This window comes from Saimiri boliviensis, chromosome 10 (assembly GCF_048565385.1).
Source record: "Saimiri boliviensis isolate mSaiBol1 chromosome 10, mSaiBol1.pri, whole genome shotgun sequence".
NCBI classification, from domain to species: Eukaryota; Metazoa; Chordata; class Mammalia; order Primates; family Cebidae; genus Saimiri; species Saimiri boliviensis.
Window position 1 is genome coordinate 12,128,762 of NC_133458.1, and position 25,409 is coordinate 12,154,170.

Below are 25,409 nucleotides of genomic sequence, written 5' to 3' on the forward strand. Positions count from 1 at the left end.
TGTTTTATAGAAGAAAGAATAAAATGAGAAAGCTGGAGAATTAATTCTCCTATGTTCTTTATTGTAAAATAATTACATAGTTTGGTTTTAAAGTGACAAAGTGAGGTTCAGAAACAAACATTAACATTTAAGTATTTAATTTTTTCAATGTCTATGGAATATGATTTTACAAATGGAAACCTCAGATTGGAGAAGTGACCAGCAGCATATTTAGGACTAGGATTCAAGTCTTCAGACCCCATTCAGTCCTTTTCTTACTACATTTTGCACTTGTTATATATAGAAAACAATGTCTTGGAAAAGGCAGCATATTGTGGTTGCAAGGGTATTTTCAGAATCATTAAAGGAAAAAATATCATGAACTTCAAATAAAATTTTTTTAGCAGCATAAAAATCATTTTTGTTATTTCCACATAATTAAAGCTCATTAGTCTGTGGATTAAAACACAAAGATTAGCCTATATATTAATTTTTTCTTGTTTAAGATTGGAGTTTAGATACAGTAGGTGATACGGTTTGACTGTGTCCCCACCCAAATGTCATCTTAAATTGTAGCTCTTATAATTCCCATGTGTCCTGACAAGGACCTGATGGGAGGTAACTGACCCTTGGGGATGAGCCTTTCCCATGCTATTCTCTTGATAGTGAATAAATCTCACAAGATACGATGGTTTTATAAAGGGAAGTTTCTTTGTACATGCCTTCTTGCCCGCCACCATATAAGATATGACTTTGCTTCTCCTTTGCCTTTCACCATTATCGTGAGGCCTCCCCAGCCATGCTGAACTGTAAGTCCATTAAATGTCTTTCCTTTATAAATTACCCAGTCTCAGGTATGTCTTTATTAGCAGTGTGAGAACAGACTAATACAGTAAATTAGTACCAGTAGAGAGGAGTGCTGCTGTAAAGATACATGAAAATGTGGAAGTGATTTTGGAACTGGCAGAGGTTGGAGCAGTTTGGAGGGCACAAAAGAAGACAGAAAGTTGTGTGAAAGTTTGGAACTTCTTAGAGACTTGTTGAATAGCTCACCAAAATGCTGATAGTGGTATGGACTATGAAGTCCAGGTTGAGGTGGTCTCAGATGGAGATGAGGAACTAGTTGGAAACTGGCATAAAGGTGACTCTTGTTACATTTTAGCAAACAGACCGGTGGCATTTTCCCCCTGCTCTAGAGATTTTTGAAACTTTGAACTTAAGAGAGATGATTTACGGTATCTGTCGGAGTAAATTTCTAGGTGGCAAAGTGATTAAGTGGAAGCAGAGCATGAAAATTAAGAAAATTTGCAGCTAGACAACATGATAGAAAAGGAAAACCAATTTTCTGAAGAGAAATAAAAGTTGGCTGCTGAAATTTGCATAAGTAACAAGAAGCCTAAAATTAATCACCAAGACAATATGGAAAATAACTTAAAGCCATGTTGAAGACCTCCATGGTAGCCCCTCCCATCACAGGCTTAGTGGCCTAAGAAGCAAAAACGGTTTGGTGGGCCAGGCCCAGGGCCCTTTGGCTCTTCAGCTTAGAGTCTTAGTGCCCTGTGTCCCAGCTGCTCTAGCCATGGCTACAAAAGGACAAGGTACAGCCTGGACTGTGGCTTCAGAGGGTCAAGCTCCAAGTCTTGGCAGCTTTGATGTGGTGTTGAGCCTATGGGTGCACAGAGTCAAGACATGAGATTTGGGAACCTCTGCCTAGATTTCAGAGGCTTTATGGAAACTTCTGCATGTCCAGGCAGAAGTTTTCTGCAGGGGAGGGGCCCTCATGGAAAACCTCTGCTAGGGCAGTATAGAAGAGAAATGTGGGGTTGGAATTCCCACACAGAGTCCCCTGGGGCACTGCTTACTGGAACTGTGAGAAGAGGAGAGCCACCATCCTCCAGACGCCAGAATGTAAGATCCACTGACAGTTTATACCATGTGCCTGGAAAAGCTGCAGATACTCAATGCCAGCCTATGAAAGCAGCTGGAAAGGAGGCTGTATCCTGCAGAGCCACAGGGGTGGAGCTGTACAAGACCATGGGAACCCATCTCTTGCATCAGTATGACCTGGATGTGAAACATGGAGTCAAAGGAGATAATTTTGGAGCTTTAAGATTTTATTGCCCCTTTGGATTTTGGATTGGTTTTGCACAGTGCCTGTAGCCCGTTCATTTGGTTTTGAAATGTGAGGACATGAGATTTGGGAAGGGACAGGGAAGAATAATATGGTTTGGCTGTGTCCCCGCCCAAATCTCACTTTGAATTGTAGTTCCCATAATTCCTACCTGTCATGGAAGGGATCCATGTGTAATAACTGAATCACGGGGGTGAGTCTTTCCCATGTTGTTCTCATGAAAGTGAATAAGCCTCACAACATATGAAGGTTTTATAAAGAAGAGTTCCCTGCACATGTTCTCTTGCCCGCTGCCTTGTAAGATGTGATTTTGCATCTTATTTGCCTCCCATCATGATTGTGAGGCCTCCTCAGCCATGTGGAAATGTGAGTCCATTAAACCTCTTTTCCTTATAAATTACCCAATCTCGGGTACATCTTTATTAGCTGTGTGAAACAGACTAATACAGTAGGGTTTCTGATTTAGCAGTATGTTGTGAGAGGAAACTAGAATGCCTTTTTTTGGAGCAGTGGGGGGAGGCTAAAAATTCTATGTTACAAGTAGTTACAGGCTGTTTTGAACACTAAACCAGAAGAAAATCCACACTTTAAATGTACTAAATAAAATTATTGGGGACCAGAAAGAATACTATATACACTTAATAGATACATAATGAAGTTAGTTAAATTTCTGTATTGATTCATATGATTAAAGTCTTTCCAATTTTGCTGTGTTGTAATTTGTTGCTACATTGGACATTTACTTCTTTGACCACTAAATTTTAGAAAATGCTTTTTAAGGAAAACATAAATGACATTTTTCATGTTCCTAATGACTGTTTAGAAAGAGAGAGAAGGAATCTTTCTTTTCCTTTTGGTAAAAGAAAGGATGTATTTGAAAATGGTCAGTGTCACTACTGGTGCTGTGAGCAGGAGGATTTTGTCACTTTGCTGTTCATGTGTATCTCTTGAACTTCAAGATGAATGTTAACAAGTCTGCTTTACTTTTCATTATCACTTATAAAAGGTTTCAGAATGCTTTTTATGTGTTTCTTTATAAAATATGAATGGATCAAGTAAGGTGAAGGTGGACACCCTTATTTTGAAGCCATGACATCTCCTGCTGAAGGGTTTTCGTACTACTGGGATATTGCACATTTTTCTGCAAAGGGCCAGAGCTATGGTGAAAAAGGACCAGAGATGGGTTATTAATGTGGCAGAGCCATACTATTGCTACAATTATCACAGACACTGATAAAAAGGATCTCCTATAATAAAACAGCTTTGTGCATCCTTTATCTCACTTTAACAGTCTTTCCAAGTTGATGAAGTATAATTCAACGACAGTGCTTACATTGGCTCCTGCTTAGAAGAACAAAGCCCAGAACAGGAAAGGAGCATTGCTGCAGGTCACTGCTTATCTCCTTGGTTTGCAGGATGGCCAGAGCCAGCACCCTTCCTGTACATATAAAAGGCAGCAGAAATGAATGCGCAGTCTCCTAATTAACAAACGAACACATAAGGTTTGCATCATTTTCCTGGGTTCTTACCAAGGGTCAGTAAGGAAATCACTTCTTTGAAGTATATCTCCGTTAATACCCAACATTAGAAGTCAGAGTGCTGTCTTTAGTGTCTTTGAACATATGTTCTCAGAAGATTAGCCACAAAATCACAAACTTATGTGAGAAAATTACTGCTCCATTAAAGTAATTTATAGGATCATGTGCAAAAGAAACATTAGATATGGCAACCAAAGCGATTGGATAGTATTTCATATTGTTAAAAGGGTGTTCTAGATGATAAACTCTCAATATAAACAGCTGTAAATTACTTTCAATTGAAGTGTGATAAGGCTTCAAATGATTACATTAAATGAGCACAAGTGTTCAAGAATTGCATCTGAATGTGGAAATTTAAATGATTTACGCTGAATTTCAAGGGTCCTCAATCAGTCACACCTGCAAAATGTCATCTCCACGGTTCTATCTCTTCTCTTCATATTTGCTTTCTTGCTAAAAGGTCAAAAATGAAAGTCTACTCTTTAACTTTCTCTTTGACAATGTCTAAATCCTTAAACCTGTTTAATTTTAAACTGCTTTGTGCATATGTATAGACTTTGTTTCATCTTCTGTATTTCTCTAAGATGCCCCATTAGCCTTAAATTATTAATATTTTTAGCTTTCCACTAAATAAACTATAAATGGTAGTAAGAATTTTAAACTAAGATGCCTATGTTGCAAGCTAGAATTCTCATTAAAACCTTAATAAGCTGTATGAATGGAAAGCTATTTAGTTTCTTGAAGCTGAAGTATTATTAGGTATTATTAACCAAAATCATCATCATCATTGTCATGAAGGATAATAATTGAGCACTAACTATGTACACAATGTAAGGCACATTATCATGGGGCTAACATAATTTTCATAATTATTTTATTAGACAAGAAATGTTATCCTATTTTAGAGATGGGGAGAGTATGGATCAAAGAAGAAAGTCCAATTTTTATTACCTGAGAGAATTAGAAAATATCTAAAATTGAAGCATTTCTCATTCTCTGATTTTTACTTTATGATTACAAATAGATTTATTATCAAGCTGCATTTCCAAGTATTGTGGTTAAAAGTAGTTTTTGTGTAAAGAAAGTCATAATTACTATGGCACATCATTAATATCCAAATTTTCTAATTAGTTTATCACAAACAGAAGCTCAGGCCCTCCGTCCAGTGATTCTGATCTAATTTTACCTGGATGGTTTTAATGTACATCCACAGATGAAAACCGCTGTTGTAACACAGTTATGACATTACTTGAATGGCCTAGAAATAACCAAACTGAAATGTCAATTTGATTTCTGCCAGATGCAAGTTCAGTAACTCAGTGGTTTGGTGTGCTCAGTCTATTTATGTGATATAAGATACAAAATAAATAAACTTTATTATTTGGTTGGTAGTGGGTATGCTGATGGCAAAATTTTTTAACCATTTCAACTTCCATGCTGAGAATAATTTTATGTGTCTCATATTAAAGAGAATCACCTGAAATGACATATTACTTTGACATAGCATCCTAGAATCAGATGAGTCCAATGTGTTTCTAGAACACATTAATCTGTCTAAGCCATGTGTTACAGGACACAGAAGGAATTTGATAAAGTAAAGAAAAATGGGCATTAAGAGACTTTACATTTGGCTTTAGTTCAGCTACTGCCTCGAATTAGCTAAATGTTTAGGGGACGCAATTGTTTGCGTCAGTTTCTCCATCTGAAAAGTAAAATATTAAATGACCGCTAAGGTCCCTTGCAGCCTTAATATATTTTGAGTTCTGTGTCAGTGGCATGTTTGATAATTCACATTCTAAAAATGCTATACGGAAAAGCTCACTGTACTATTTCGTACCTCACTCGTATCCAGAAGAATGGGCTGAATTCAACGTTAGTCACTCAAATGTTCATCAAATTCCTGTGAAATATATATTTTTCTTCTTATTCTGTTTCAATATGGAATTTTTTATTCAAGGATAGTTTTCCTTTGTCATTTGTCATAAATTGAACTAAGATCTTTGTTATATATTCCATTGTAATATACTTTAATTTATCCATAGCCTAATACACACTCTAAAATATTAAGATTATACAGAAAGGCGGAGAATTGTGAGTTTAAAACCATCCAAATCTCAGAGGAACTCTTCTGCTCACAGTAGCAGTAATAAATGCAGAAGAGCATTGGAACAGGCAGGTTAGCAATAGAAACATATTAATGGATTGTGGAAAAATCACCTTGAACTAGTCATTATACTTTTCAGACTGAAGGGTTTCCTGCTTCCTGATAATCCATGACTCATCACAGGAAGGCAGAAAATGTGGCCATCGTAAGCCTAAACCTGGATAAAAGAGAGTTCCACATTCTTGGTTGAATTTCTTGTCACAAAGATGGCCCTTAATAAGTTTTCAGAGAAGAGAATAGGAGAGAGCGAAAGTGAGGGAAGGGGAGAGAGGAGACAGAGTATATGATGAATGAGGAAAAGTGAGAAAAAGTGAGAGGGTAAAAAGAAAAGAATATATTTTACTTAAGCCACGTCATATCAGACTTGGAAAGAAGATGGTCACAGGGTCATGAAGAATCACAAGACAGTATTTATGGGATTTGATTTTGTGATCACGTGTAGTTTTGTGGATTCCACAGAATTATTCCATGTGGTATATGCTCTGGAGTAGAATATCCTTGGCTACATTGTGGCCCCTGCCATTTTCTCTTCTGCTCTCTAGTGGGTGAGCGTCCCTTGCTGCTGCCATTGCCAAAAGCAGCCGTTGGGCCTGCCAACGGTGTGGTCTACTTCCCACATATAACACCCCCGCTGTGACCCATCTCCTGGTAGAGAAGAAGATGTCTGAAGCAAGGGTGCTAACGCTCCAGGGTTCTTTCATGTTCTACTCATATTCACTAGAGTTGGGTGGGAGGATATTCTGAGTGACAATTATATGCTCTCGGCATCACTCTTCCCTTAGGAAAAGGCCATTTGTGGGCTTCCTTCAACAATACTAGTGACATGACTAGACTTCTAAAAAATTATTTCTAAGTTTGGGACTAGACGAAGACTTTTTTCTACAAGAATAAATGCAATTATACTACAATCAGTGTTTTAAGATGCAGGACTAGTGGAGTAGCTGAGGGAGAAAGAGGATAGAAACAAGATAGAAGAAACTAATTTCAGGCCCTAGCTTTGATAGTTATTAGGCTCTTGAGTAGAGGTAATCATAAAATTAATGAAAATTAATCACATGAAAACATTCTATGAAGGGGTTATTGGTTTCAAAAATAAGAGATGCTATAAACTTCCAGGTAGAAGGAATGTGCCATCCACAATACAAAAATTAATCAACTTATTTCAGACTTGCCTTTTGTAATATTAAATACCAGAGTATTAGAGCATTTGGGCAGAAAAAAGACTGTGACTAAGGATTCCATAACCAAATTGTTATTCACATGTAAAGACAACAGAAATTCTACTTGAAATACATAACACACCAAGGAAACATGCATCTACAAGCACTATAAAAGAGATTAAGTTATTTTTCTTTTAATTATTAGTTGGCAAGTCTTGATATAAAACTGGAAGAAAGCACAGATTGAATTGAATAGTTTATGATTCGTACCTATTGAATGTAGACTTCATTAACTATATAAAAGTTATTTATCAGCTAGGCGCAGTGGCTCATGCCTGTAATCCCAGCACTTTGGGAGGTCAAGGCAGGTGGATCATGAGGTCAAAAGATTTCACCTGGTCAACATGGTGAAACCCCACCTCTACTAAAAATACAAACATTAGCCAGTTGTGGTGGCAGGTGCTTGTAGTCCCAGCTACTTGGGAGGCTGAAGCAGGAGAATCGCTTGAACCCAGCTGGCAGAAATTGAGTGAGCTGAGATCGTGCCACTGCACTACAGCCTGATGACAGAGTGATACTCTGTCTCAAAAAAAAAGTTACTTATCAAGTAACATGTATGCTTTAATATGTATACTTCAAATCAAACATAAAGTATATAATTATTGAGGAAAAGTATACAGAAAGAAAGATATGTACAGCATGAAAGAAGAAAAAGAAAAGAAAATCATTTTTTTTTTTTCTGTTTGTTTTGTTGCTGCTGTTTGGGGGAATGAAATTAAAGGTGAGATAAAAATGAGCCACACTTTCTTTTTCTTTACTGGGGGCATCAGCAAACACCACTGAATAAAATTAGGCAAATGGAAACAGGCAAACATGAATCCAATATCAATAATACGCATAGTAGAATTCAGCGTATATTTTATTAAATGGTATTGAGAGGGTTTGTTTTACTGATAGCGATTACAAACCTTAACAAAAATCTGGCTGTACGCACTGACACATCTGTTAAGCAATAATTGTCAGCAATGCAGAACAAGTTGAGAGAAACAATTTTAACACATCTCTCTTGGTCTGATATGTTATGTAACTAAAAATAGCTGAGGAAAAGATTATTGAGTAAGATAATCACTGAGTTTTACATTAAAAATTTATATCTGAGTACATACTCCAGATAGAATATTTATTTTAATTCTAAGTACTGATATAAAGTACCCCTGCAAGGTTTAGAGAACGGAAACCTACATCAGCCTGCAGAAAGAAGCTCAGTGTGTTCTACAAAGGAGGAATAATATGAAAAACTGCACTCCCTGAAAATAATATTTAGTGATATCTGTGGTTTTTGAACTGAAATGGAAAGAGAAAGAACTACAGGTACTGCTTTATGAAGCCCTTGAAATTTACTAAAACTGTATCAAGGCACTTATGACTTATCAGGCATGCCTCTCATCTCTTCATATAGAAAACCCAAGTCATAGCACTGCTCCCTTGGAGCTCACAGTATGGAAGTCATCATCAGAACGTGTGAAGATTTCCAGATAGCTCTTGTGCCTCTTTCAATTCAGAGCTAGCATTTGTGTGTTTCTTTGTCTCCTGTTAAGTTCCAACCAGTAAATATTTTTGGCTTTGAAGTTGACACGTTCTCTATCAAAGCTACTCAATTTTGCCATGGTAGGACGAAAAAGCCATAAAAATATCTATAAACCAATAGGTGGGTGCCCTGATTTAGTCTGAGGTTTGGTTTGCTGCTCCCTGCTTTCCTCCCAGCCATCACACTAAAACAGCAGCATTTTTTTTCAGTTATCTTTTTTAACCTTCTTACAATCTTTACATAACAGCTTACTTTACATAGTTTAATACAAATATGTTCTATTTAGACTAGATTTAAGCTATATTCTAGAGTTTATAAGATGTCTATGGATTGGCCTGAGAAACTGACCACTGGGCATAATATTAGTTTTTGGATAAATTGTGTTCTGAATTCAAGATATCTCCCATGTTCAAGCATGAGTTTTGGAATGTGGTATGTTAGTAAAGTAATTCTTACATTTTTATTTCTTTAACTTTTAGCAGAATTAATACAGGAAAACCATCACTGAATATGGAGGGAGAGATAGTGACACTTGCAAAGTGGAAAATAATGTAGCACTTTTGATATTTATCTTACTCAGTTTAGAAATTTCTAAGAACCACTTTATTGTAATTAGGAATTATTTACATAAATGCTCAATCACTTTCCTGCTTTTCTTTGAGGTCTAATGTTTCAAAACTTCTTTCAGCTACAAAGGAGAAATTCATCAAGATAACTAGATTATCATTTGAGCCACACACATTTCCTTTGTAAAATATTCAGCAACTCCAATCATCCTTCATGAAGTACCAATATCCACCTGGGGAAATGTAATTCAAGCTTTCAGGAAGCAGTTGGTAATCCTTTATGTATGTTATTTAGCTGAGCCTGAGACCATGAGAATAGAGCTGAACACAAAGATGAAAATTAAAATATATTCCATTAACTAATGTTTCTTCTCTTAACTCTTATCAGTTAATTAATCCCTATAGTAATTCTCCATATTAGCATCATACAATATTATTATTTCTTACAGTAGGCTTCGGTGTTTAGGATTACACAATCTTTTGTTGTTGGGAGTCTATTTAGTGTCAATTGTATTCCACACTGTCCTGTAGACTGCCTGCCACTTCAGTTATTTTGGAAACCTAATGTTTCATTTTTGTGGTCCTATTTGGATTCCTGTTGGTTTATCTTCAAGACATTTCATCAACTGATTAATCAGATAATACTTAACATGTAACTTCATTATGTTAGATACTCTGAGAGTTGCAAGTTAAATATGGCACATAAGTTCCTCAAACTTATAGTCCATGATTTTTGCCTTTGAGTGTATTGAATAGCTGGTCTGGGGCAAAGCTGGAGCTTTCCTGCATCTGAGATCTTGGGAGTTGAGCATGGGTATATGGAAGAAAGGGAAAACAAAATAGGAGCCTCCACAAGAGAGACCTTGAAATGTAAGGGGAAGTCCAAAGATCAATTCCATACTTCCAGGCAGAAATCAATAGCTGTGTCCAAAGTAAAGAGCCAGCCACTGTCGACTATAAGCTGCAGTTAAAAAGACTCGATTGTGAGTCTTAAGAGATTCCTCGAGGTAACAGAGATTCCTCGAGGTAAAAGTAAGACTATTTCAGAGAGCCTAAAACAGAGAATTGCAGTTGGGAGGAGTGTTATAAAGGGTTTTGAGTTGGCTTAGACAAAATGTCACTACTCCAGCCCAAGCTTTAATATCATGGAAGTGACCCAGCTGTTCCCTACATAAATTTGGGACTTTGTGTACTCGGATGGCAGTTGAGTCTCTAGCAGGGATTGCAGTGATACATTATTATTATTATTATTATTATTATTATTATTAATTTTTGTGTGGTGATAAATTATCCTGATGATCCTGAGAGCAGATCTGCAGAAGTGCTGGCTGACTCAGCCTCTTGTTTCTGAGACCCATAGTCACAGCTGGATGGCCTTTTACTGAAGATACTGTTTTCTTTATGCCATAGGGCTCACTAAGAGAGCAAGCCACAAACTCATTATCAAAGGCTTGAGTAAAAGCAGGGGAACATGTTGGAAGGCCGTGAACGTTCCAGGTATCTTCTCATCGATATTCAGAGAGGAGAGTTTGGGTCCAATGAAGGGTTGACTGAGGCTGATGGATCCCATGGCTGGTGTGACCAAGAGGGAGAGGTGTACTGCTAGAATCCCAGACACCAGTTGTTCTTGTTCCTTCTTGTATTGTGAGATGCAAGCAGAGTCCCGAAAGGCCTGTCATCCTTTGGTGGGAAGTAATAAGGGAGGCACTGGACATGGCACACATTCATAAAGTAAGGCAGAATCAAGTTTAAATCTTGAAAGAAGAAGCCTTTGAAAAACACAGAATGTCCAAAAATACCATTCCAAGAGAACATTTATAGGATAATTGTGATTGCAGTTGTTAGCTAAAAGGAATTTTTAATGGAGTTAAATGATAATACATAAAATAAAGGAACAAGAAATAAGAACTACAAGAGAAGCTCTCATTAAAAGGTGGTATTTAGTAGAACACCGGAAGACAAGTAGGACCTAGATAGAAAGATGGAGTTAAGATGTGGCATATTAGGAAGAAGTTAAATGTGATCTTACAAGAGAGGTACAGGAGTAAGTGAGACATGAGTTAGCCCGAGAACAGTGAGGGAGGAAGCTCGATGTGTGAGCCTGAATCAGACTGAGTGCCTATGAAGTCAAACAGAATGAAGTTAGATTTGGGAAGGATATTTTCAGATCAATAATTTAAAGGGTAAAAGTTGTGTTAGAAAAATATTAGTCTGCTGTGCCAGAAGGAGAAAGAGCCTGTGAGAATCCTCTGCAGAGATCCAAAGTGCAGCAATGGAAATGGAGAAGAAGAGATGCATAGATGTACAGTTGTAACAAGCTGTGAAGAAACAACTCATGAGAGGATCCCTTTTGCTGCTTTAGAAGAACATATCCTGTGTATTCTTGGGGAAGTATGATGTACCAGAAAGGAAGGAAGTGCTTCTCTGCTTGCCTATAATGTAGACTTGCTATTTTCCTGAGAATGAAAATACACACAGGCAATATGTACATGTCTCCTAAAAGTTTTTGAGCTTCTCAATTGCATAGCCATTTTCAGGAGGAATTCCTGTGGGAACATTGTTAAACATTACAGGAAAGATTATGAAACTAGTGGAATATCCTAGCTAGGCAAAATCAAACAAACATATTAAGATTCCCTTGTCTCTAGAATTTTTTTCTCACACAAGTACACAGTTATCCTCATTCATTTTTGCTCTTCAGTTTGCTTTCAAGGAAGAAGATACTAAATATTTTAGACAATTTTTTCTTTTACTTTTTTATTAAATATTTTCTCTACATTATTTCTGTGAGCACTGGTGACTCTGTATTGTAGCCATTTTGATTATTAGAATAATGTTCAATGTAATATGGACATTAAAATATATTTCAGAAATAGTAAGAACAGAAACATAAACTCTAAGCTAACCTACAGGACCTAGATTCTGTAGGTTCTAGGCTATTGTTGATGTGCAATGAGCTTGCACATCAACACAATGCAGGATAAAAAGAAACAATATCACAAGCGCCATGCGCTCTGCTTATGTAAGCACGTGGTTGACCAGCAAATTCTCTTTAGGGCCTGAAGAGTTTCCATTTTATTATATTTTATTTTTTGTGGGACAGGACTTAGAAAATGAACTGACTATAAAATGTAACTTCCATTCACGATCAAAAACTTTGAGTTTCAGAAACAAGGTCAAGCTTGTGTTGCCAGGTAAGCATAAAACTACAACAAAATTCAATGTAATATTTATTTTGAATGTTATCTGAGAGTAAAAAAGCAAAGTCTTTAGTTATTCCACAGTTACTATCCTGGTCTTATTTTTAGAGCAAAAAGATCTTGAACCTCATGGAAACAAATGTATTCTCTTATGGCAGGGTTAAGGAAGGATATATAAAAGCTCATTGATTTAGACAGTTAACGATTTGCAAATGTTACTATATGTTAAGCCTTGTGCTACTTTTATTAGGAACAATAATAATAATGATTTATCATGGCGTGTTACCCTAAACACATCTAGAACTTTTTTCCCTGTTACTGATCAGAAAGCTGAAGCCAATAAATGTTAAGATATTAGTCTCAAATAGCAGAGATGTTAAGTGTCAGTGCTGAAACACCCAACTCTGCGAAATCCTAATCCCTTTATTCTATTTATTTTGGCGTCATTTATGCTAAAATAATGAAAGTGAATCAGCATATTATGGGTATGTTGGCGAATTTGGATATATTCATCATGTTGTTCGCCCGTAGTGCTTAAGGTAACTTGATGATGGTACCTGTTGCAGAAGCACATGCCCTCAAATGCAACTTTGAAGTCATAAAAGAGTTTCTACTAGCAACAGAAGTGCAAAATGGTTCTCAGAAATTTATAGACTAAGCACTGGGAAAGTGGAGCCAAGCAATAAGATAGGAGGCAGAGTAGAAAGAAAAAACCCAGTAGCATATGACAGCCCTCCTCCTGCTTTCGTGTTCAAACACAGTCTACAAGGCACAGTACATACACCTGCATCTGAACTTCAGATGAATTGATTTTGAACCACAACAAGCTTACTTACTGGTATTGACCTTGGTGATATTAACTTCTTTGAATATATATATTTTTAAATTTTGTTTGAATACATAAACAAAATTTTGTTTAATACATAAAGTGAGGACAATGACATACAACTTCAGAGAACTGTGGGTCGGGCACGGTGGCTCATACCTGTAATCCCAGCACTTTGGGAGGCCAAGATGGGCAGATCATGAGGTCAGGAGATCGAGACCATCCTGGCTAACAAGGTGAAACCCTGTCTCTACTAAAAATACAAAAATTAGCCTGGTATGGTGGCACACACCTGTAGTCTCAGCTACTCAGGAGGCTGAGGCAGGAGAATCACTTGAACCTGTGAGGCAGAGGTTGCAGTGAGCCAAGGTCATGCCACTGCATTCCAGTCTGGGCGACAGAGCGAGACTCTGTCTCAAAACGAACAAACGAACAACAACAAAATATTGTGATGAATATTACATGATGGCAAATCGAACCTAAATAATTTGGTAGTTGGTGTGAAGAATAACTGGAGGCTACAATAATCACTATTTCCTGCAACAGTGCCTAGTACAGAGAAGGCTTTGATTAAGAATAAAGGTAGGAGAGAGCCCCTCAGCAGCTGTGTGCTGAATACATACATTTTAATATACTAGGTTAAAAAGAAGAGATAATGCAAATAAAATAATCACACGTTAATACTGGGAATTTAAAAAATGTATCAACTTTTAAATGAAATATATTTATGAGGCAGATCCATTTTGATAGAAAATGGATATAAGTCCCATCGATTTTATCTTAAAGTTTAACAACTTTACCAAATAAATAAAAAGGAAGGAAAAGAAAGAAAAGAAAAAATATAAAAGATAAAGAAAGGAAGAAAGAAAAGGAAAGAAAGGGAAGAGAGAAAGAAAAAATGAAGTAAAAAGAAAGGCAGGAACATCTGATAAATACGCAAAAGAATTTACTAGTAGCTGAAGGCAGAATTGGTAATTGCTAGGCTACTTAAAGCCTAAGTGTCTAGTCAAAGAGGCTGTGAATTAGCACTGTTGTAATTATTAAAGTGAAGAAGCTACACAGAGTCTCTAAACTTTTCCCGAGGGCGTTTTTCCTGTTACTTATTCTTTGTGCCAAGACATCCAAAACATACAGAGTTTAGTGCTTTGGCAATTGCTATTACAATGTTTGAGTAAAATCCTGTTTAACTGTGAATGGCTTGGAAGTGGTGGAGAAAGTGTAACACAGACACACACACATACGGCACTGTTACTTTCTTACTAAAAATCATTTCATATTGTTTTAAAGAAAATCAGACAAGATATCCGATATGCTGTTGCCATAAAAACATGTTTTGTTTTTTTTTTTTTAAATCTCTTCTCGGTCAACATTTATACCGAAATAATAGAGATTATCTTTTCAAAACATTTCCTTTTCATTGTAGTCACTAATCCATATTCTATGATAATTAAATTTAGAAAGGTCTGAAGCATTTATCCCTCAATTTTGAAATACCACTTCAGACTATAAAATCCTGCATGAAATGGGCTCTCTGGACAATTTACTTAATCTTCTGGGGCTTGTTTATACCCCACTTACTAAATGAAGAGGTTGGATCTTAGGGTCTCTAGGATACCTTCAGGTTCATAATATTTAATAGTTCTCTAAATACATGCTGTGTGTGTGTGTGTGTGTGTGTGTGTGTGTGTGTGTGTGATCATGTTTTTCCATTAAAGGTACATGAGCCTAAAATTCATAGAAAACTATGTTTAAGGTACGCATGTCAATTAGTTTGGATCATTATTTCTTTGGGTAAACTAAATGCTGAAGTTTTTATCTGACTTTCTAGGTTATATTTCTTTAATATCAAAAAATATCAGATTGTCCTGGCTTTCTGCAATTATTTTAGGGTCAATTACACTCCCCTCAAACAAGTATTCCTTAGGGTTCTATTTCTATTTATTCCATTCCCCAAGTTTGTAAGTCTTCCACTATGATACCCTGTCCAGAATGGCCATGAAACCATCTGTAACACTTTCTTCCAGTTATACCTTTCATTGCTCCTCCAAAAACATCAATTTTTGACTGTCCCCTCATCTCTGCCTCTCTTTCAAAACTTCTAGTTCCCCAATACAGACTATGTTAACTAGGTGATCACAAGAAAAGCAGACTGATTAAACCAATTTAAAATTTAAATGACTGACACATCACTTGCTTTATTTCAGTCAGGAAAATCTGCATTTTGTAAAAGCCATAGTTATCTTTAACTTCTGGATTTGTTCGTTATTGTACAGCCAGCTTTGGGGGATAACAGCAGCCCCAAATCACAGCAAGTAACAGAGCTTCTAGGTGGCTTTAGGCCAAGTCTAGCTGTACCTAGATAGGAAACTAGGTACATTATCTCAGGCCTTTGATCTAGCCTTAGTTATAAGCAGAACGAACTGGATGATTATAAGAGTATAACTGAAAGAATAATTTTCCATGTTTGTTTCTCTGCATTCTACCTGTGGATGAACCATTCACTTTTGCAAAAAATACATAATATTTTGAGAAACAGCTTAGCAGATGTACTGTTTTCACCTAAACGTCTGACACCTGAAGATTTTAAAAGTAAGCATTAAAAAAATAGGATTTTTTCACACGGGATTGCACACTGGAGGCCAAATGGGGGATCACTACTTGTGCAGATAGAAAGGATTCTTAAATTACTAATCAAACATGTCCGAAGCTAATGTTCTGCGTTGTATAGAGTAATACCCAATGCAAACTATGACATAATTTACCTTTTGTAGCATGTTTGATAAATCTGATATATCAAAATTTACAGTGGCTACAAATAAATTATATATCTAAATATTAACGATAGAAATACAAGCATGTAAATAATATAGTCCAGCAGTTTAAGAAATAAGACAAAATACAAGCAACCTAAAGGCATTCAGTGCTACTACACTACATTCAATGAAAGAAAGGACATTTTCATAAGTAAGAAGAAGGATTAAGCTTGGTGATCTTGAAATCTCTACAATATGATTGTTTTAGTTCTAAAACTGGAGGCTTCTAAAATTGAAGAAACAACAGAAACAATAACTCTCTATGTAGGAAAGTAAAAATAAATAAAATAAAATTGCAAAGAAAGACCATGAGAAAGCACCCAATATTGCAAATAACAGAAGAATGACGGGCCAAAAGATTTCTTAAATATAAATACATGTTCTTGTGCTACAGATAGAATAGTTCAAATATTATTTTTATCAGAAGCCATTGGGAAGTCAACCTTTTGATTTGTCAACTTGTTTTTTCATAACTTGACATGTGATGAGAAATCCAGTACCAACTAAACTAGAAATAAGCACTAAGAATTTGAGGCATTCTTTAATAGTATAACAGCTGCTCTGGTTCAATTTGGCTTTTACTGCTGTTTTTTCATTTATAAGAGCAAATGAAATGAACACCCAAAGAAGAAAATACTTCACATTATGGAAACCAATCCTAAGAAAATGTCAACCTATAGAGATTTGTGTGTTTGAACACGCTGACAACTGTCTGTTTTTTTTGTTTGTTTGTTTGTTTGTTTGTTTGTTTTTGTTTTGTTTTTCCTTCACATTGTATCTCTTGCCTGGAATACAGAGCCTTCATTGATGCCTGAAATGTTTAAGAACCATGAAGAAATTGAACGTTATCCCAGAATTTCTTATACTAAATCAATACAGCAAAAGAACTTAGTCAAGCAAAACAGGCTCTTTGGGAGGCCCCGCTGCCCTTCAATACTGTCCAGATGTACAATTCAGGAAATGCTGTAGACATTAGAGTCATTCAAAATTTACAACCCTCGAATAAGCAGCATGAAAGGACTGCAGAGTGGAAACAAAGAATGATGCATGTTGAGCAGAAGGGGCTAGAGTAAAAGGCAGCAGAAACCGTGGCAAGGACTAAGAGCAGAATGGATCTCTAACCCTCTCAGGCAAAACTGGACTAAACCTTTCTCTTTTCAGAGCAACCCTTCTGTCCCTACTGCATCCTGGTTTCTTGTCTTCCCTGAACCTTTGTGAAAGAATGAAGCCACTTGTGGCTACAGCTAGAACACAAAACCTTTCAATTGGTGTATTATGTAAAATAGTAAGTTATAAGAATACCCGAAGATAGTCTTTAGATTTTTAAAATCCAATTTTCTTAATTTAGAACACACAATGGCAAATTATCTTATGCTTTGCCTAATAATAAAGCAGTCACATGAGAATGTGAGTTTCATAGAGACCAGGAACTTATCTGGATTATTTCTATTTGAATCTCCAGCAGCTAAAACAGTGCTCGGTGCATAGTAGGTATCCTACATATTTAAACGACAAAATGAGTCAGAGATACACTGAAACAGAATTCAGCTTCATGAGGAATTTCTACCGATTCCCAGGGAACTGGGTACTCTGATTTTTAACCTGTTTATAATCAGCTGAATTTCCTCTGCCTGGCTTTCCAAAGGATGTCCAAATTCTCTGTCAATTTTTATTTCAATAAGAAATGACAGCCAAAACCACTTCCCCTAGTACTCTTCATCTTCTGAAAGCTAAATTATTTTTCTTCCTTTTATCCTCCTTTATGCCCTCAATCCCTAAGCTTAATTAACTTGTATTTTTCTAAAGGAACTCAGAGGCAATATGATCCATAGACAAAAATAAAGGGGAATTATTTGCTCTGTTCCCCCCACCATTATCAAATTATCAAACATATGAGTCTTCAACACCTGGAAGTTTGAAATCGGACTTTAAATTTTTGTCCATCAATATGCCATACCTACAGGACATTATGAGGAGCAATTCATCATTTAGTGCAGAAATAATTTCTTAACTACTACTTTTGTTTATTCTGACATGTAAAGGAAGAAGTTTAAATGTTTTACTAAATTACATATTTCCATATACAGTATATGTAAATTTCCTCAAGGGTAGCAATAACTGTAGATGTGGAAAGTGAGAGATAGCACTGCGATAATGTGAGTCTCTTTTCATTTTTCTATACTTTCCTTAGATCCCACTAGGGACATAAGCCAATGCCACTAAATACTGGACAACTATAATCCTACAATAGGGTTACTACCAGTGATGCACAATAGAAAAAGAAGAAAGAAAGAAAGAAAGAAAAACAGACAGACAAGGGATATTGGAAAGAGGGCATGAGGAGGGAAGAGAGAGACAGATAAAGAAATAGTAATTGTAATATTACAGAGGAAAATCCAAATTTAGAGCTAAAGGTTGTGCATTTGAAAAAGAAAAAGCACATAAAGACTAAGGATATATTCATTCATATTTACCTAATAATATTAACTTACTCAGTAATAACATTTTATCCAGAAAGTCTCTAAAGTTTTCTTAATGGTTTTCAATCATTCATAATCATTAAGATTCTTTGCAGAATCTAAAATTCATGATAACCATGTAATCATAGGTGAGAGCTACAAAGATTACTCTTTTCTGATATCAGTTTTATGTAATATATCTCTGCCCATCATACTGAGATGAGTCATTAATGGTTAATTTCACTCCCAGCTGAACAGACCCACCTTAACCATTCTCTTTCAATATGGCCTTGTTAAAGGATGTATTAGGCAGAACCAGAAACCAAAACACTGAACTTTAAAAAAAATATTTATTATACTTTAAGTTCTGGGGTATATGTGCAGATTGTCCAGCTTTGTTACATAGGTATACACGTGCCATGGTGGTGGTTTGCTGCATCCATCACCTTGTCAGCTACATTAGGTATTTTTCCTAATGCTATCCCTCCCCTGGCCCTCCACCCTTGCTATTACTCCCCTAGCATCCCCACCCCCAGGCCCCAGTGTGTGATGTCCCCCTCCCTGTGTTTGTGTGTTCTCATTGCTCAACACCCACTTATAAGTGAGAACATGTGGTGTTTGGTTTTCTGTTCTTGTGTCAGTTTGCTGAGAATGATAGTTTCATCCATGTCCCTGCAAAGGACATGAACTCAGCCTTTTTTATGGCTGCGTAATATTCCATGGTATATATGTGCCACATTTTCTTTACTCAAATGCCCATCAATGATAGACTGGGTAAAGAAAAAACAGAGCTTGTATCCTTCATTTCCTCAAAGAATACCCCGTATTGGCTTCAAAACTGCCTCTTAGCCTTCTTGACTGGTCACCACGTGCTTCTGTCACCATTTTACATTTTCAAATTTATTTTTTAATGATTTCCAGTAACAACCTCCTTATTAATTCAAATTAATATGCATTTTATATTCCTCGAGGTGACTCTACCTCTGGGGATCCATTACTGTTATCGCTACTGACCGGATGATCTACCCCGTTTTTCCTTAACAATCTGGATACTTCTCACCCTCTAACAGCTGGTTTCAGCCCATAGCTTTGTACCTAAAATACAAGAAATTCATGTTGAATGAATAAGGAATGAATGAATGAATGAATGAGTCAAACAACATCTGTGAAACCTGTACTCCATGTAATCCTGGATTTTACAAACTTAAGAAATTTTGGCAACAAATGGGAAAATTGGGGGCATGTATGAAGTACTGTATTATTTGCCCAGGAAATATATAATTTATTATTTCCTCCTCTGACTGCTTTCTTTATAGTTGTTGTTGTTGTTGTTGTTGTTTGTTTGTTTGTTGGGAGGAGTCTTGCTCTGTCTTCTGGGTTGGAGTGCAGTGGTGTAATCTCAGCTCACTGCAACCTTCGCCTCCCAGGTTAAAGCAATTCTCCCTGTCTCAGCCTCCCAAGTAACTGGGATTTCAGACACCTGCCACCAATGCCTGGCTAATTTTTGTAATTTTAATAGAAACAGGGGTTTTACCATGTTGGCCAGACTGATCTTGAACTCCTGACCTCAGGTGATCTACCTGCCTTGGCCTCCCAAAGTGCTGGGATACAGGCGTGAGCCATTGCACCTGGCCTATAGTTTTAAATGAATTTTGGTGGTAAGAATCAAGTTACTAAGCCCAAAAAAGTGGAGTTCATGGAGAATCTTACATTTCTTATTATGAATGTTCTGTTGTGGTTTGTTTGTTTTTTCCTTTTTTTAGGAAGCATCTCACTCTGTCACCTAGGCTGGAGTGCAATGGCAGGATTACAACTCACTGTAGACTTCCCAAAGCTCAAGGAAATCCTCCTGACTGCCTCCTGAGTAGCTGGGACTACAGGTGTGTGCCATCATCTATAGTTATTATTTTTATAAGGCAGAGATTGGGTATCACTTTGTTGCCCAGGGTGGTCTTGAACCCCTACCTTCAAATGATCCTCTTACTTTAGCTTCCCTATGCCTTGAGATTATAGGCGTGAACCACAGCTCCTGGATTTATTAATTTATTGTGGATATTCTTGATTGAGACATTTTAGTCATTCAGAGCTCTGCATTGAGCACACTTTTTTTTTTTTTTTTTTTTTCTTTTCTGAGACAGAGTCTCACTCTGTTGTCCAGGCTGGAGGGCAGTGGCATGATCTCTGCTCACTGCTACCTCCGCTTTCTAGGTTCAAACAATTCTCCTGCCTAAGCCTCCCGAGTAGCTGGGATTACAGGCGTGTGCTAACATACCTGGCTAATTTTTGTAGTTTTAGTAGAGACAGAATTTCACCATGTTGGCCAGGCTGGTCTCGAATTCCTGACCTCAGGTGAGTCACCTGAGGCTGCTTCGGCCTCCGGAAGTGCTGAGATTATAGGTGTGAGCCACTATAGCACTAAGCACCCAGCCATCTTTCAGTACATTTTTATCCAAATATAGATTGCATGCTCCTAGAAGTCAGGAGCCTTACCACCTGTTTTCAACTAACACATGCTGAATATATTTGTATGCAAGACATTCTTTCAGGATCTCTATATGATATACTATACAGTATTGAGCAATTTGTAGAGTCCCATTTCTCAAGAAAATTATTGTTCTGTAAAGAAAATTGATATAACCAAATATTACACAAAATAAGCTATAAAATTACAGAAGTGTTAGCAACTTTATGGGGCAGTTAAATTTGTCAAAGAGGTCAGAAAACATGCGGCATATAGCATCACAGATTTCAGTTGAAGCTTATACCCTAAAATATGTATGTATATTTATTTATTATGCTATAAACTACACAGCCAAGGTATATGTTTGTATGTGGGGGGGAGATTATTTGAGAAAGCAAATAGTGTTACATCAGTTTATTTTCTAAAATGTCAATGTTTATAGCAAATAAATGAGAAAATTCAATTATTAAAAAAAATTTGAAGAAAATTAAAACCGGATACATATCCATATATATAATATACTTATCTATGCTATTGTAAACTTCAAAAAGTGTATTATTCAATCCTTAATACGACATTACATAAAAACATAAATTTACTCTAATAATGTATAATAATATAAAAAGGCTTAAAGTAACTGAGCAAAATTAAATCTAAATACAAAGTTCACTGCACTTAATTTTAATTCACTAAAAATGCCAGTGTTTTTTATCCTTTGAGCAAATGTACTTTTACTTGTTCTGGTGAGATTTGAACATTTAGAATCTTGTGAAAGCAGATAGGATTATATCAATATTTTCTGATGTTAATAGGAATTTTAAGGGATTAAAACAAAACAAAATATTGTTACTAGGGAAAAAAAAAAAACACAGCTGGAGGAAACCAAACTAAGCAGGTTTCAGTTGTTCAGGACCTCTGGGGTTCATTGGTAAATAACATAGAGCTACTTTGGACAAAAGAGTCAGCATTGTCCAGATCTATCAGACTATGATCTTTCCTTGCAGAGTATCTTGCAACTCTGTACTCCAAAGAAAATTCACTGAAAAACACTAAGAAAGAATTTTTAAATTGAGAGTTCTGAAAGAGCCCACTCCTTTCTAGCAAGTGTTAACAGTCTACTACACATGGTTGCTAATTAATTACAAGATTCTTCAGTTTATAATGATCAGAACTTAATTACTTATTAAAAATCTATTGTGGTGGTAACTGGATGGTTCCAAAGGCAATGCCCCTCATTCAAATCATAGTCAGAATTGTTAATCTGAGAAATATGAAAACAAGAAAGAGGAGAGAAAAATCAGGAATTTTCTGGTCACAAAAGGAAACACATTCAATAAAATTTTTGGAAGGTAGAGAAATCTATAGACTGCTAAGATGGCCGTACAGTGTATGTTTAAGTAAGAATTTCTCCACCTAGGTGCTACTGACATGCTGGGATGGAAAATTCTGTGCTGAGGGCTGTCATGTACACAGCAGGATATTGAACAGTATCCCCAACCTCCACGCCCTAGACGCCAGTAGCATCCCTGTCCTCAGTGTTGTGACAACAAAACATTTCTCCAAATATTGCCACATGTTTCCTGGGAGACAAACTACCCCAGTTTAGAGCTATTCGGTTAAACAGAAGAAATAGATATTTTCAGAAGCAAGTTGTAAGAAATACAAGGATGGTAAGTTAAAAAGAAAACCCAATAAATAACATGAGCTGATATCAAAAAAAGAAGAAACTTCCAAAGTAAATACTGTATTTTAAATGATAAGCAATAAAAAAGGAAACAGCATTTTAAAAGAATTTATAGAAGAAATAAAGGGACAAACAAGCTTTTCATTTAAAAAAAATTTACGTTTTAAATTTTAATTTGTTTGTAATTTGTAGCTGAATTAATGACATAAAATAAATGCAGTATTCAAGGTGAATGTAATTTTAATTAATTTAAATTTTGTTACCACTGTAGCACCTTAAAGATAGCAACACATCATTTAAAAATATATGGTGTTTATTTTAATATTTTAAAAATAGTTTATTAAAGTGACTTACATGTTTTATAATATTATTTTATATATGTTTTATAATATTATTTCTAGAGTATTTAAGAAAATACAGCTTCTCTCTTCTATGTTAATAGAAATTTTGGCCAAAGGAAATTCCCAAACTGTTGTTGATGCTTGATGAAAAAGGAAACAGGCCAATTTATATTTTTATATCAAAGTTAGAATTCATAAAACACATGCTCATAGCTTTCCAGAAAATATTATTTGAGTTAATGAAAGCAAATCTTGAACTGCAATGATTATAATTAAGTTAGATTTTTAAAAAAATAACAAATGATAATTGTTCAGCTGTTAACTATTTTGCTGCTTTTTTACCTGCTTGCATGTATACTTTTCATATGTGATTCATTTTGGAGCTTCCCTCTTTCAGCACTGCTAAATAACCAACATCAAATAAATAGGTTTAATCAAAGAAATAAAATTAAATTTACAAATTACCAAAGGCAATAATTACCTAATTGTACTAAAAAATATTGTTTTGTCCCAAATATATGTATTTTTTTTCTCCTTAGTTCCTGTTTGCCTAGAGAGGTTATTTAAAGGTAAGAAGGATTGGTGCTTGTCCACTGATAATCAATCAGGAAAAGTTTTAATGGAAAACTCTACTCAATATGGCAGAATATAATGAAAAATCAAACAAAAAATCCAGAAAGCTGTTCCCTTGTTAAGTGAATATCCACACGTATGAATAACTCTTTGTATGACACTTTTTTTTTTTTTTTTTTTTTTTTTTTTTGTCTCACACTGTTGCCTGGGCTGCAGTACAGTGGTGCAATCATGGTTCACTGCAACCTCTGCCTCCTGGGTTCAAGCGATTCTCCTGCCTCAGTCTCCCGAGCAGGTGGGATTACAGGTAAACATCACCACGCCTGGCTTTTTTTTTTTTTTTTTTTTTTTTCTTGTATTTTTTAGTAGGGATGGGGTTTCATCATATTGGCGAGCCTGGTCTAGAACTCCTGACTTTGCGATCCACCTACATCGGCCTCCCAAAGTGCTGGGATTATAGACATGAGCCATGAGCCACCGTGCCTGGCCCAGTCAAATAGTTTTTTTTGTTTGTTTGTTTTGTTTTTTTTTTTTTTTTTTTTTTTTTTTGAGACGGAGTTTCGCTCCTGTTACCCAGGCTGGAGTGCAATGGCGCGATCTCGGCTCACCGCAACCTCCGCCTCCTGGGTTCAGGCAATTCTCCTGCCTCAGCCTCCTGAGTAGCTGGGATTACAGGCACGCGCCACCATGCCCAGCTAATTTTTTGTATTTTTAGTAGAGACGGGGTTTCACCATGTTGACCAGAATGGTCTCGATCTCTTGACCTCGTGATCCACCCGCCTCGGCCTCCCAAAGTGCTGGGATTACAGGCTTGAGCCACCGCGCCTGGCTTTTTTTTTTTTTTTTTTTTTTTTTTTTTTTTTAATAGCTTATATGTTCATTCATTTCCAAGTTTATTTTCTAGTGAATAACTAGTTGTTAACAACTAACATGGAACCATGTATATTGCTACATTTAAAAAATGTATTTTAAGAGTATTTATCTGCATTATGATTTAAGTAAGTTCATGATGTTAGTATGAAACCTTACCCAAAGTTATTACAGCTCCGGCTATAAGAAAACAAATTCCAATTTCCAAACAAATCAGCTTTGGGAGTACAGTCCATCGGATGCTTAGCAATGGACTGATTAAAAACGGGGGAAACAGGCCGGGAACAGTGGCTCATGCCTGCAATCCCAGCACTTTGGGAGGATGAGGCAGGTGGATCATGAGGTCAGGATTTCAAGACCAGCCTGGCCAATACGGTGAAACTCCATCTCTATCAAAATACAAAAATTAGCCAGGCATTGTGGCTAATTCAAGCCTGTAGTCCCAGCTACTGGAGAGGCTGAGGCAGAAAAATCGCTTTAACCTGGGCGGCAGAGGTTGCACTGAGCTGAGATTGCACCACTTCACTCCAGCCCGGGTGACAGACAAAAAGGAAAGAAAGAAAGAAAGAAGGAAGGAAGGAAGGAAGGAAGGAAGAAAGAAAGAAAGAAAGAAAGAGAGAGAGAGAAAGAAAGAAAGAAAAAGAAAGAGAGAGAGAGAGAAAGAAAGAAAGAAAGAAAGAAAGAGAGAGAGAAAGAAAGAATTAAAAAGAGGGAGGAGGGGAACACGTAAGCCAAAGAAGTTGCTGCAACAAAATAACAAAATAAACTCTATAATTTATCATTCTCTTATATATTAGGTACATATTGTTTCAATTTTGTAAAATTACACATCAAATATACACAAGTGATTACTATGATACTGCAAGGAAAAGAAGGGTTGATATACAACCATAATACCTGTTGGGAACTGTCGTGACCTAATATATCTTTTACCTTATGCATTACACAAAGGATGCTGCTAGGTCCAAAAGGAAAATATTTTATTTTTGTATATTATAACCTACTTTTGTTTTATGCTATATCTATCGCACATAAAATTTTTATGTATTCACAAAT

At 36.2% G+C, this 25,409-nt stretch overlaps 1 protein-coding gene and 1 pseudogene across 2 annotated transcripts in view; both read right to left on the reverse strand.

Annotated features, from left to right (window-relative positions):
* Positions 1 to 18,936, reverse strand: part of LOC101050662 (argininosuccinate lyase pseudogene) — a 70,176-nt pseudogene extending 51,240 nt beyond the window's left edge.
* Positions 1 to 25,409, reverse strand: part of CNTNAP2 (contactin associated protein 2) — a 2,246,749-nt gene that overhangs the window by 2,179,737 nt on the left and 41,603 nt on the right. The window lies entirely within an intron of this gene.